Below are 12233 nucleotides of genomic sequence, written 5' to 3' on the forward strand. Positions count from 1 at the left end.
GATGTCTGTTGAGTCCTGAACTGAAACCATTCGAATCTGGGCTCTTTTTTTTTTGGTTGGAAAGCTATTGATGACTGTTTCTATTTCTTATTTATTTATTTATTTATTCATTTAAAATATCCACCTCCTCTTATCCTCTCATTTCCCTCCCACTCTCCCCATTGTCCTTATCCCTTGCGCTCCAGTCCTAAGAGAAGTCAGGGTGCCCTGCCTTGTGGGAAGTCCAAGCACCCCCCCCCATCCTAGGAAGGTGTGCATCCAAACAGACTAGTCTCCTAAAAAACCGATATATGTAGTAGAATCAAAATCCAGTGTCATTATCATTGGCTTCTCAGTCTGCCCTCATTGTCAGCCATATTCAGAGAGTCCGGTTTGATCACAGTCTCGTTTAGACCCAGTCCAGCTGGCGTTGGTGAGCTCCCATTAGATCAGTCCCACCAACCACCCCTTACAGTCCTGACTTCCTTGTTCCTGTTCTCCCTCCTTCTGCTCTTCATCTGGGCTTTGGGAGCTCAGTCCAGTGCTCCTATGTGGGTCTCTGTCTCTATCTCCATTCCTCGCCAGGTGAAGGTTCTATGGTGATATGCAAGATAGTCATCAGTGTGTCTATGGGAGAAGGCTAGTTCAGGCACCCTCTCCTCTGCTGACCTAGTTGGGGAAATCACCTTGGATACCTGGGAACCTCTAGAGCCAAGACTCTAGCCAACCTTTAAATGGGTTCCTTAGTTAAGATATGTTCTTCCCTACCCCAATATCCACCATTCCTCCATCTCAATTATACTATTCCTCCAAGTTCTCCCCAAACCTCCCCTTCTCCCTTCTCTCTCCCAATCTCTCCTTTCCCCTAACCCATCCTCATTGCCCTGCTCCCAACTTTTGACCAGCAATCTTGTCTACTTCCAGGATCCAGGAGGATAACTATATGTATTTCTTTGGGTTCACCTTCTTATTTAGCTTCTCTAGGATCACAAACTATAGGCTCAATGTCCTTTGTTTATGGCTGGAATCCATTTATGGGTGAATACATACCATATTCCTCTTTTTGGGTCTGGGTTATCTCACTCAGTAAAGTGTTTTCTATTTCCATCCCTTTGCATGCAAAATTCAAGATGTCATTGTTTTTTACCCCTGAATAGAACGCTAAAGTGTATATATGCCACATCTTCTTTATCCATTCTTCTATTGAGGGGCACCTAGGTTGTTTCCAGGTTCTGACTATTACAATTAGTGCTGCTATGAACATAGTTGAACAAATGCTTCTGTAGTATGATTGGGCATCTCTTGGGTATATTCCCAAGAGTGAAATTGCTGGATCCTGAGGTAGGTTGACTCCAAGTTTCCTGAGAATCCACCACAATGATTTCCAAAGTGGCTATACAAGTTTGCATTCTGTTCCAACCAACAATGGATGAGTGTACCCCTTACTCCACATCCTCTCCAGGATAGGCTATCATTGGTGTTTTTGATTTTAGCCATTCTGACAGGTGTAAGATGGTATCTCAAAGTTGTTTTGATTTGCATTTCCCTGATCGCAAAGGAGGTTGAGCATGACCTTAAGTGCCTTTTGGCCATTTGAACTTCTTCTGTTGAGAATTCTCTCTTCAGTTCAGTGCCCCATTTTTAAATTGGTTTAATTCACATTTTAAAATCTAATTTCTTAAGTTCTTTGTATATTTTCAAGATCAAACCTTTGTCCATTGCAGGGTTGGAGATGATCTTCTCTCATTCAGTAGGTTGCCTTTTTGTCTTAGTGACAGTGTCCTTCGCTTTACAGAAGCTTCTCAGTTTTAGGAGGTCCCATTTATTCAATGTTGCCCTTATTGTCTGTGCTACTGGGGTTATATGTAGGAAGTGGTCTCCTGTGCTCTTGTGTTGTAGACTACGTCCCACTTTCTCTTCTATCAGGTTTAGTGTGTTCAGATTAATATTGAGGTCTTTAATCCATTTAGAATTGAGTTTTGTGCATGGTGACAGATATGGATCTATTTTCATTCTTCTACAGGTTGATATCCAGTTCTGGCAGCACCATTTGTTGAAGATGCTTTCTTTCTTTCATTGTATACATTTAGCTCCTTTGTCGAAAATCAGGTGTTCATTGGTTTGTTGGTTAATATCCGGGTCTTCTATACAATTCCATTGGTCGACTTCTCTGTTTTTATGCCAATACCAAGCTGTTTTCAATACTGTAGCTCTGTAATAGAGTTTGAAGTCAGGGATGGTAATGCTACTGGAAGTACTTTTATTGCATAGGATTGTTTTGGTTATCCTGTTTGGTTTTTTGTTTGTTTGTTTGTTTGTTTGTTTGTTTTTCCATAGAAAATTGATTATTGTTCTTTCAAGGTATGTGAAGAATTTTGTTGGAATTTTCATGGGGATTGCATTGAATCTACAGATTGCTTTTGGTAGAATTGCCATTTTTACTATGTTGATCCTCCCAATCCAAGAGCATGTGAGATCCTTACATTTACTGGTGTCCTCTTCAATTTCTTTCTTCAAAGTCTTAAAGTTTGTGTCAAATAGATCTTTCACTTCCTTGGTTAGAGTTATTCCAAAATACATTATGCTATTTGTGGCAATCGTGGAAGGTGATGCTTCTCTGATTTCCTTCTCTGCTTCCTTATCCTTTGTGTATAGGAGAGCAACTGATTTTTTGGAGTTGACCTTGTATCCTGCCCCATTACTAAAGGTGTTCATCAGCTGTAGGAGTTCTTTGTAGAGTTTTTGGAGTCACTTATGTACACTATCATACCATCTTCAAATAATAAAAGTTTGACTTCTTCCTTTCCAATTCAAATCCTTCGATATTATTATGTTGTCTTATTGCTATTGCTAGAACTTCAAGCACTATATTGAAGAGGTATGGAGAGAATGGACAGCCCTGTCTTGTTCCTGATTTTAGTGGAATGGCTTTGAGTTTCTCTTTATTTAAATTGATGTTAGCTGCTAGCTTGCTGTATATTGCTTTTATTAAATTTGGTATGAACATTGTATCCCTAACCTCTCCAAGACTTTTAACATAAAGGGGTGTTGAATTTTGCCAAATGCTTTTTCGGCATCTAATGAAATGATCATATTTTTTTTCTTTCCGTTTGTTTATATGATGGATTACATTGATAGATTTTCATATGTTGAACCAGCCCTGCCTCTCTGGGATGAAGCCTACTTGATCATAATGGATAATTTTTCTAATGTGTTCTTGGATTTGGTTTGCCAGTATTTTATTGAGAATTTTTACATCAATGTTCATGAGTGAGATTGGCCTGTAATTCTCTTTCTTGGTTGAGTCTTTGTGTGGTTTTGGTATTAAGGTAACTGTAACTTCATAAAAAGAGTTTAGCAATGACTCTTCTGTTTCTATTTTGTGAAATACATTAACGAGAATAAGTATTAGCTCTTCTTGGAAGTTCTGGTAGAATTCTGCATTGAAACCATCTGGTCCTGGGCTTTTTTGGTAGGGAGGTTTTTGATAACAGCTTCTAATTCTGTGCAACTTACAGGTCTATTTAAATTGTCCACCTGGTCTTGATTTAATTTTGGTATATGGTACTTATCTAAAAAATGTCCATTTCTTTTACATTTTTTAATTTTGTGGCATACAGGCTTTTGTAGTAAGATCTAATGATTCTCTGATTTTCCACTGTGTCTGTGGTTATGTCTCCCTTTTCATTTCTGATCTTATTGATTTGCGTGTTCTCTCTCTATCGTTTGGTTAGTTTGGATAGGGGTTTATCAATCTTGTTGATTTTCTCCAAGAACCAGCTTTTTGTTTTGTTGATTCTTTGTATTGTTTTCTGTATTTCTATTTTGTTGATTTCAGCCCTCAGTTTGATTATTTCCCGTCTTCTACTCCTCCTGGTGTAGTCTATCTCTATTTTTTTTCTAGAGCTTTCAGGTGTGCTGTTAAGTCTCTAATGTGACCTTTCTCCATTTTCTTTATGTGGGCACTTAGTGCTATGAACTTTCCTCTTAGCACTGCCTTGATAGTTTCCCATAAATTTGGGCATGATGTGTCTTTCTTTTCATTGAATTCAAGGAAGACTTTAATTTCCTTATTTCTTCCTTGAACCAGGAGTGGTTCCGTAGTTGACTGTTCAGTTTCCATGAGTTTTTAGGCTTTCTGGGGTTAGAATTGTTGTTGAATTCTAACTTTATTCCATGGTAATCTGATAGTACACAGATGGTTACTACAATTTCTTTGTATCTATGGATGTTTGCTTTGTTACCAATTAGGTGATCAATTTTGGAGAAAGTTCCATGAGATACTGAGAGGAAGGTATATTCTTTTCTGTTCGGTGGAATGTTCTATAGATGTGTGTTAAGTCCATTGGGTTCATTACAACTATTAGTTCTCTTATTTCTTTCTTTTTTTTTGATTTTTCAAGACAGGGTTTCTCTGTAGCTTTTGGTTCCTATCCTGGAACTAGCTCTTGTAGACCAGGCTGGCCTCGAACTCACTGAGATCCGCCTGCCTCTGCCTCCCGAGTGCTGGGATTAAAGGTGTGCGCCACCAACGCCCGGCTAGTTCTCTTATTTCTCTGTTATGTTTCTGCCTGGTTGACCTGTCCATTGGTGAGAGAGGAGTGTTGAAATCTCCTACTATTAGAGCATGGGGTTTGATGTATGCTTTGAGTTCTAGTAATATTTCTTTTACATATGTGGGTGCTTTTATATTAGAGGAGTAGTTATTCAAGATTGAGACTTCCTCCTGATGAATTGTTCCTGTTATGAGAATAAATTGTCCTTCTCCATCTCTTCTGATTGATTTTAATTTGAAATCAATTTTGTTAGATATTAGTATAGCCACACCTGCTTGTTTCTTTGGACCATTTGATTGGAAAACCTTTTCGCAACTCTTTACTCTGAGGTAGAGTCTGTTTTTGATGTTGATGTGTGTTTCTTGTAAACAACAGAATGTTGGATCCTGTTTTCGTATCCATTCTCTTAACCTGTGCCTTTTCATAGGTGAATTGAGTCCAGTGATATTGATGACCTGTGGTTGCTAAATCTGGTTATTTTTTTCTTGTGGTAGTGTTTGTGTGTTTCCCTTCTTTGAGTTGTGCTGGTGGAAAATTGTTAGATGCTTTTGTTATTATGGGTGTTGTTGGCTTCCTTGGTTTGTGGTTTTTCTTCTAGCATATTCTGTAAGGCTCGGTTTGTGGCTATGTATTGTTTAAATCTGTTTTTGTCCTGGAATATCTTGTTTTCTCCATTTATGGTGAATGCAAGCTTTGCTGGATATAGTAATCTGGGCTTGCATCCATGGTTTCTTAGTGTCTGCAGCACATCTATCCAAGACCTTCTAGTGTTCATGGTTTCCATTGAGAAGTCAGGTGTAACTCTGATAGGTTTCCTTTTATATGTTACTTAACCCTTTTTCCTTGCAGCTCTTAATATTTGTTCCTTATTCTGTATGTTTTGTGTTTTGATTATTATATGGCAAGGGGATGCTTTTTTTTGATCCAGTCTATTTGGTGTTCTGTATGCTTCTTGTATCTTCATAGGAATATCCTTCTTTAGGTTGGGAAAGTTTTCTTTTATAATTTTGTTGAATATATTTTCTGGGCCTTTGAGCTGTAATTCTCCTTCTTCTACTGCTATTATTCTTAGGTTTGGTCTTTTATTGGTGTCCCAGATTTCCTGGATGTTTTGTGTTAAGAATTTGTTGGATTTGTTATTTTCTTTAATCAATGAGTTTATTTCCTCTATAGTATCTTCGGTTTCTGAGATTATTTCTTCTATCTCTGGTATTCTATTTGTTATGCTTGTCTCCGTAGTTCCTGATCGATTACCCAGATTTTCCATATTCAGCTGCCCTTGGTTTGTGTTTTCTTCATTACCTCCATTTTATTTTTCAAGTCTGAACAGCTTCCATTACCTGTTTTATTGCTTTATCTTGGTTTTCTTGGGTATTTTTGAGGGGGTTATTCATTTCTTCTACCTTTTTGTTTGTCTTCTCCATTTCTTTACAGCAGTTTTTCCCATCCTTTTTAAGGTCCTCTATTATTTTCATAATGTTACATTTAAAGTCAATTTCTTCTACTTCTTCCTGAATAGGGTGTTCAAGTCTTCTTGGTGTGTGATCCCTGGAATCTGATGTTGTCATGTTGCCTTTTAGGTTGTTAGAGGAATTCTTGCATTGGCGCCTGCCCATCTCTTCCTTCAAATGCAGCCAGGAGAGTCTTGGTGTCTTGGTCCAATCTATGCTTTGACTGACTCTGGTTGGATCTCCTCAGTGCAGGAGCAGGAACTGTTCCAATCTGGGTGGATAGCCTCAGTGCAGGAGCAGACAACAGGGCAGGTGTGGGGGAGCAGGGATGTGTGGAACAAAGAAGCCGCTGCAGCAAGAGCTGAAGGGCCTCAGTGCTCCTTTCCTGGATATTCTGCCCTGCCCCTGGATGGCACCCACTCACCGGTCTGAAAGGTTGTCCTCAGCACAGGGACAGGACTCTTGGAGGTCCAAGAGACTGTTTGTATTTCTTCAAATTTATGTCTGTTTAAATTGTTCACCTGGTCCTGATTTAATTTTGGTATGTGGTACCTATCTAAAAATTTTTCCATTTCTTTTACATTTTCCAATTGTAGTACAGGTTTTTGTAGTATAACATAGTGATTCTCTGTATTTCCTTAGTGTCTTTTGTTATGTACCCCTTTTCATTTACAATTTTGTTAATTTGGATAAGGGTTTGTCTATATTGTTGACTTTCTCAAAGAACCAGCTCTTTGTTTCATTGATTCTTTATATTATTTACTTTGTTTCTATTTTTTTTATTTCAGCCCTCAATATGATTATTTACTGTCATCTACTTCTCCTGGGTGAGTCTTCTTTTTGTTCAAGAGCTTTCAGATGTGCTGTTATATCACTAGTATGAGATTTCTCAACTCTATATGTAAGCACTTATTGCTATGAACTTTACTCTTACCACTGCATTCATAGTGTCTCATAGATTTTGGTACATTGTGCTTTCATTTTTGTTGAAATCAAAGAAGTTTTTAATTTCTTCATTTTTATTACTTTCATATGCATGTTTCAATAGAGTGCTGTTCGATTTCCATGAGTTTGTAGGCTTTCTTCAATTAGTATTGCTAAATTCTAACTTTAAACCATAGTAATCCAATAAGATCTATGGATTACTCTATTTTTTTTGTGTATTTTGAGGTTTGCTTTGATACCAAGTATGTGGTTAGTTTTAGAGAAATTTCCATGAGGTGCTGAGAAGGAGGTATATTCTTTTGAGTTTGGATGAAATGTTCTGTTGATGTCTGTTAAGTCCATTTGAGTAATGAAATCTGTTAGTTATCTTATTTTTTTGTTAAGTTTCTGTCTGGTTAGCTGTCCACAGGGGAGAGTAGGGTGTTGAAGTCTCGTAATAGCAGTGTGTGGGGTTTGATAGGTGACTTAATCTTTAGGAATGTTTCTTTTACATATGTGGATGCTCTTGTATTTGGAGCATAGATGTTCATAATTGAGAGTTGATCTTGAGGGATTGTTCTGTTTGACATTATAAAGTGTCCTTCTCCATGTCTTATGATTTTAGTTTGAAGTCTATTTTGTTACCTATTAGGATAATAGCTAACAAGTAATAGCCTACTTGTTTCTTAGTTCCATTTGTCTGGAAAATCTTTTCCCAACATATTACTGTGAGGTATGTCTCTTTTTGAGGTTGATGTGTTTTCATGTATACAGCAGGATGGATCTTGCTTTCATATCTATTCTCTTTGACTGTGTCTTTGTATAGGTGAATTGAGTCCATTGATATTAAAATATATTAATGACCAGTGATTGCTAATTCCTGTTATATTTTTGGTGGTAGTGTTTGTGTGTTTCTTTCCTTTGGTTTTGGTGGTGTGAGGTTATTTATTACTTTTGTTTCTGAGGCTGCAGTTAGCTTCCTTGGGTTGGGGTTTTCTTTCTAGTACTTACTGTCGGGCTCAATTTATGTATAGTTATTGTTTAAATTTGGTTTTGTCATAGAATATATTATTTTCTCCACTGATGGTGACTGAAAGATTTACTGGATATAATAGTTTGGGCTTGCATCCGTGGTTTGTTAGTGTCTGCAGCACATCATTCAAGGGCCTTCTGACTTTCATGGTTTCCATTGAGAAGTTAGTTGTAATTGTAATAGGTCTACTTTTATATGTTACTTGACCATTTTCCTTTGCAGCTCTTAATAATCTTTCTTTACTCTGTACGCTTGTGTTTTGATATTATGTGGTGAGGGTAATTTTTTTTTTGGTCCAGTTCTTTTGGTGCCCTGTAAACTTCTTGTACCTTCATAGGGATATCCTATTTTAGGTTTGGAAAGTTTTCTTCTATAATTTTGTTGAATATATTTTCTGTGCCTTTGAGCTAGATTTATTCTCCTTCTTCTATCTGTATTATTCTTGGGCTTAGTTTTTTGTGGTGTCCCAAATTTCCTAGATGGTTTTGTTAAGATTTTGTTGGTTTTAATGTTTCCTTGACCAATGAATCTATTTCCTCTATAGTATCTTCAACATCTGAGATTCTCTCTTACATCTCTTGTATTCTGTTGGTTATGCTTGCCTCTGTAGTTCCCATTTATTTACCCAGATTTCCATATCCATAATTCACTCTGTTTTTTTTTCTTCTTGCCTATATTTTGTTTGCTTTACCCATTTGATTGTTTTATTTTTTTTCTTGGTTTGATTGGGTTTCTTTGAAAGATATATTTATTCCAATTTTTTATTTATCTTTTCCACCATTTCTTTAGTAAATTTTTCATTTTCTCCTTGAAGGTCTACAGCATCCTCATAAAGTTATATTTTAAATAATTTTATTCTGTTTCTTCTGTGTTAAGATGCCCAAGTCTTCCTGTTATATGACCTTTGGCTTCTGGTGTTACCATTTTGCTTCTTAGGCTGTTGGATGAATTTTTGCATTGGGGCCTACCCATCTCTTCTATCAGCCGGTGCTGACAGTGTCTTTGCCTCTTGGTCCAATCCTTGCAGTGGCTGTTTGTGTCTTTGGTAACTGTTCATGGTCTGCTCTGTACTGTCAGTGTCTGTGTCTCAGGGAGCCACTGAGGTCTCTCTTGGATCTCTATCTTGTTCTTCTCTCTTAGTCTCCTCTGTAGACTCACAACTTATGCTTCATAATTCCTCTCTTGGTCATCTCTCTTGGTCCTCTGTGTAGTTGCAACTTGTGTTTCAACATTCCTCTGAGGTTGCTTGGGAAATAGGAGGATTTGAGGGCAGAGTGGGACTTTTAGCTTTCAGTGTCTGGTGAATGGTATGGTTGTGCTGGAGCAGCCTACCTGAAGCAAACTTGTCTGCGTACTGGATAGAGAATCCAATGCAAGTAGTGGAGGGCCTAGAGAGTGGGATATCCTGGTAGGTGTTGAGAATGGGAGAAGTGGAGGGAGTGGGAACTAGGATGGTATGTAAAGTGAAAAAAAGTTAGTTTTTTCTTTAAAAAATAAAAAGTATAGGAAAAATAATTATATAAAAAAATCTCACATTCTGTAGTGCTGTCTTCTTCAGAAGAGCCTGAATGGTTTCTCTCCTTATATCCTTCATGGTGTGATCATAGTTGAACTGGGATATGAATGGTAGTCATAAGTATAGGATAGGATGAACCTGAATCTACATACCGCTGAGTTTCTGCCACTTACCAGATGAACCCCAGTACTCCCAGAGATGGTACCTGCACCTCACATGTGGATGGCCCAACCATACTCACCACTATTGACACCAATGATATTGGGGACAGTGTGAAAAATCTTCAAAGGCCAACAACTCCAAGGAGTGTTCATGTAAGAACTCCCCATCTAAAACTCCAGGGATGATCCTGAAAACCTGAGGGGTATTAAAGGTCAATACTGAAGGTCAATCCCATAGGTATTCCTGTTCAGGCCACTAAGTTACCTCCCCAATTTTCTAAATTTATCTCAGGATGCTTATCCATATCCCATCCCTGCTCTAGAAGAGATCCTTTGCCTAGACTAGCCTATCTTGCTGTTAAATTTGCAACTAGAACAAAAAGACATGAAGATGTAAAGGTGGAGAATTTTTTTATAATATTATAGACTGACTTCTCACACTCTCTTGTCTCCATACTCTAAGATGTATAACTCTTCCCACATTTTTAATAGCCAGAATCTCCTCTTCAGTTATGTCCTATGAGCAGCACAACAAGCCCTCTGACTCCACAGGTGCACATCCAGATATATTGGTCACCATCTGTAAAAGGACCAGGCAGGAGCTGTCTCATCCTTCAAGGCAGATGGAAGAGTCCCCAATTCCAACTAAATGCCGTTCATATCTCATTGTATGCTGCTACGTGTAGACTGGAGTAGGTATGAACTTTTGACTACATATCTGTTGCTCAAGGGAGATAGTCAGAAAGAACATGATACTAGTTATTTCCCTTTTTTTAAAATCTTATGAGAGTGTATGTATATGATTAAGTGTGTGTTCATATGTGAGTAAAAGCATGTGACTACCACAATTTTTATGTAAAGAATAGAAGATGATCAGTGTAGGAGGTTCTTCTGTTCATGTGCTGCTTTCATTGGTTAATGAATAAAGAAAATGCTTTGGGCCTGATAGGGTAGAACTTAGGTAGGCAGAGAAGACAGAACAGGATGTTAGGAAGAAGGGCACAGTGGGAGATGCCAGGGATCTCCTGCCTGAGACAGACAATGGTTGGGCCTGATAGGGCAGAACTTAGGTAGGCAGAGAAGACAGAACAGGATGTTAGGAAGAAGGGCACAGTGGGAGATGCCAGGGATCTCCTGCCTGAGACAGACAATGGTTAGAGTTTTGCCGGTAAGCCACCTTCAAGTGGCATTACAGAGATTAATAGAAATGGATTAAATTAAGTTGTAATTTAATTCTAGCCAATAAGAAACTAGAGCTAATGGGACAAGCAGTGTTTTAATGAATATAGTTTCTATGTGGTTATTTTGGGGGCCAAGCTAGCTGGGCAGCAGTGATAAAGAAAGGGCCCGTTCCCCTTGTAACAGATGATTTTGGGTGTCAAGCTTGCTTGACATCATGTCATTTGGTTTGTTACAGCCTGTACTAGGTTACACCACCTGGTACACTCCAGGAGTTCTTCTGTCTCTGCCTCCTATTAAGCCATAGAAACAATAGGATTATAGACACATATCTGTAACAGGAAGGGCACTTGTTTGTCCTGGCTGTCCAGAACCGAAATAATCACACAGAAACTGTATTATATAAATCACTGTTCTAACATTAGTTCTAACTTCTTATTGGCTAACTCTTACATATTAATTGAGCCCATTTCTATTAATCTGTGTATCATCATGTGGCCGTGGCCTACCAGCAAAGTCTCAGCACATCTATCTCCAGCAGTGGGTCTACGGCATTTTTCTCTGACTCTGCCCTTCTTCCTCCCAGCATTTAGTCCCATCTTCTCTGTCTATCTAAGTTCTGCTTTATCAATAGGCCAAGTTAGTTTCTTTATTCATTAACCAAAAAAGCAGCACAAAGAGAGAAGGACCACATATCACTCTATCAAACATTTTATGAGTTCTAAATATTTGAACTCAGGTAATCACCTTTGAATAGCAAGTAATTTTATATTGACATAGCTCTCCAACTCATGCATACTTCTTTTTGTCAATGATGAAACTGCTGAGTACAGTCTTGCTGATTACATATCATAGTCAGCATAAAGAAAGCAGAGAGTAGTGGATTCTAAACTTAAGTCTCTCAGAAACTAATGCAAAGAAGAAATTTCCTTTGATCCTTGTTTTTTTCCATAGAACAGAATACCAGAGTACTAATATATAAGGGTTGTATTGTTAGGCTCAGGAATGCATGATAGAGGGCACTCACTGTATAGACCTCAGAGGTATTGGAGATGAGGGCAGAAATCAAGGAGACTCCCATTTTCATTATAGCACCATGGAAGAGTCCTTGGGACATGGGTGACACAATGTGGGAAGATACATTTTTGTCAACTGCAGACTCACCAAAAATAGTGACCTGGCTATGATTGCCTCCAAAGTGGGTGATATTCTGCTGGACCCATTGTAGAATGGCAATTTTGTCCAGGTATCCCAGTTGCCTCTGGCATGCTTGCTGTGGGTCATGCCAGAGAAGCAGCTTGTTGCAATTGAAGTTCCAGGTATCAGCCCACCGGAAGGGAATCTTCAGATAGGCCAATTTCATTTAGGCAAGATTACAGGACTACAGACCCTGGAATATCTTTTGCATCTGTTGTGCCTTTACAGGTTTGTTGT

Source organism: Microtus pennsylvanicus, chromosome 2 (genome assembly GCF_037038515.1).
Source record: "Microtus pennsylvanicus isolate mMicPen1 chromosome 2, mMicPen1.hap1, whole genome shotgun sequence".
NCBI lineage: Eukaryota > Metazoa > Chordata > Mammalia > Rodentia > Cricetidae > Microtus > Microtus pennsylvanicus.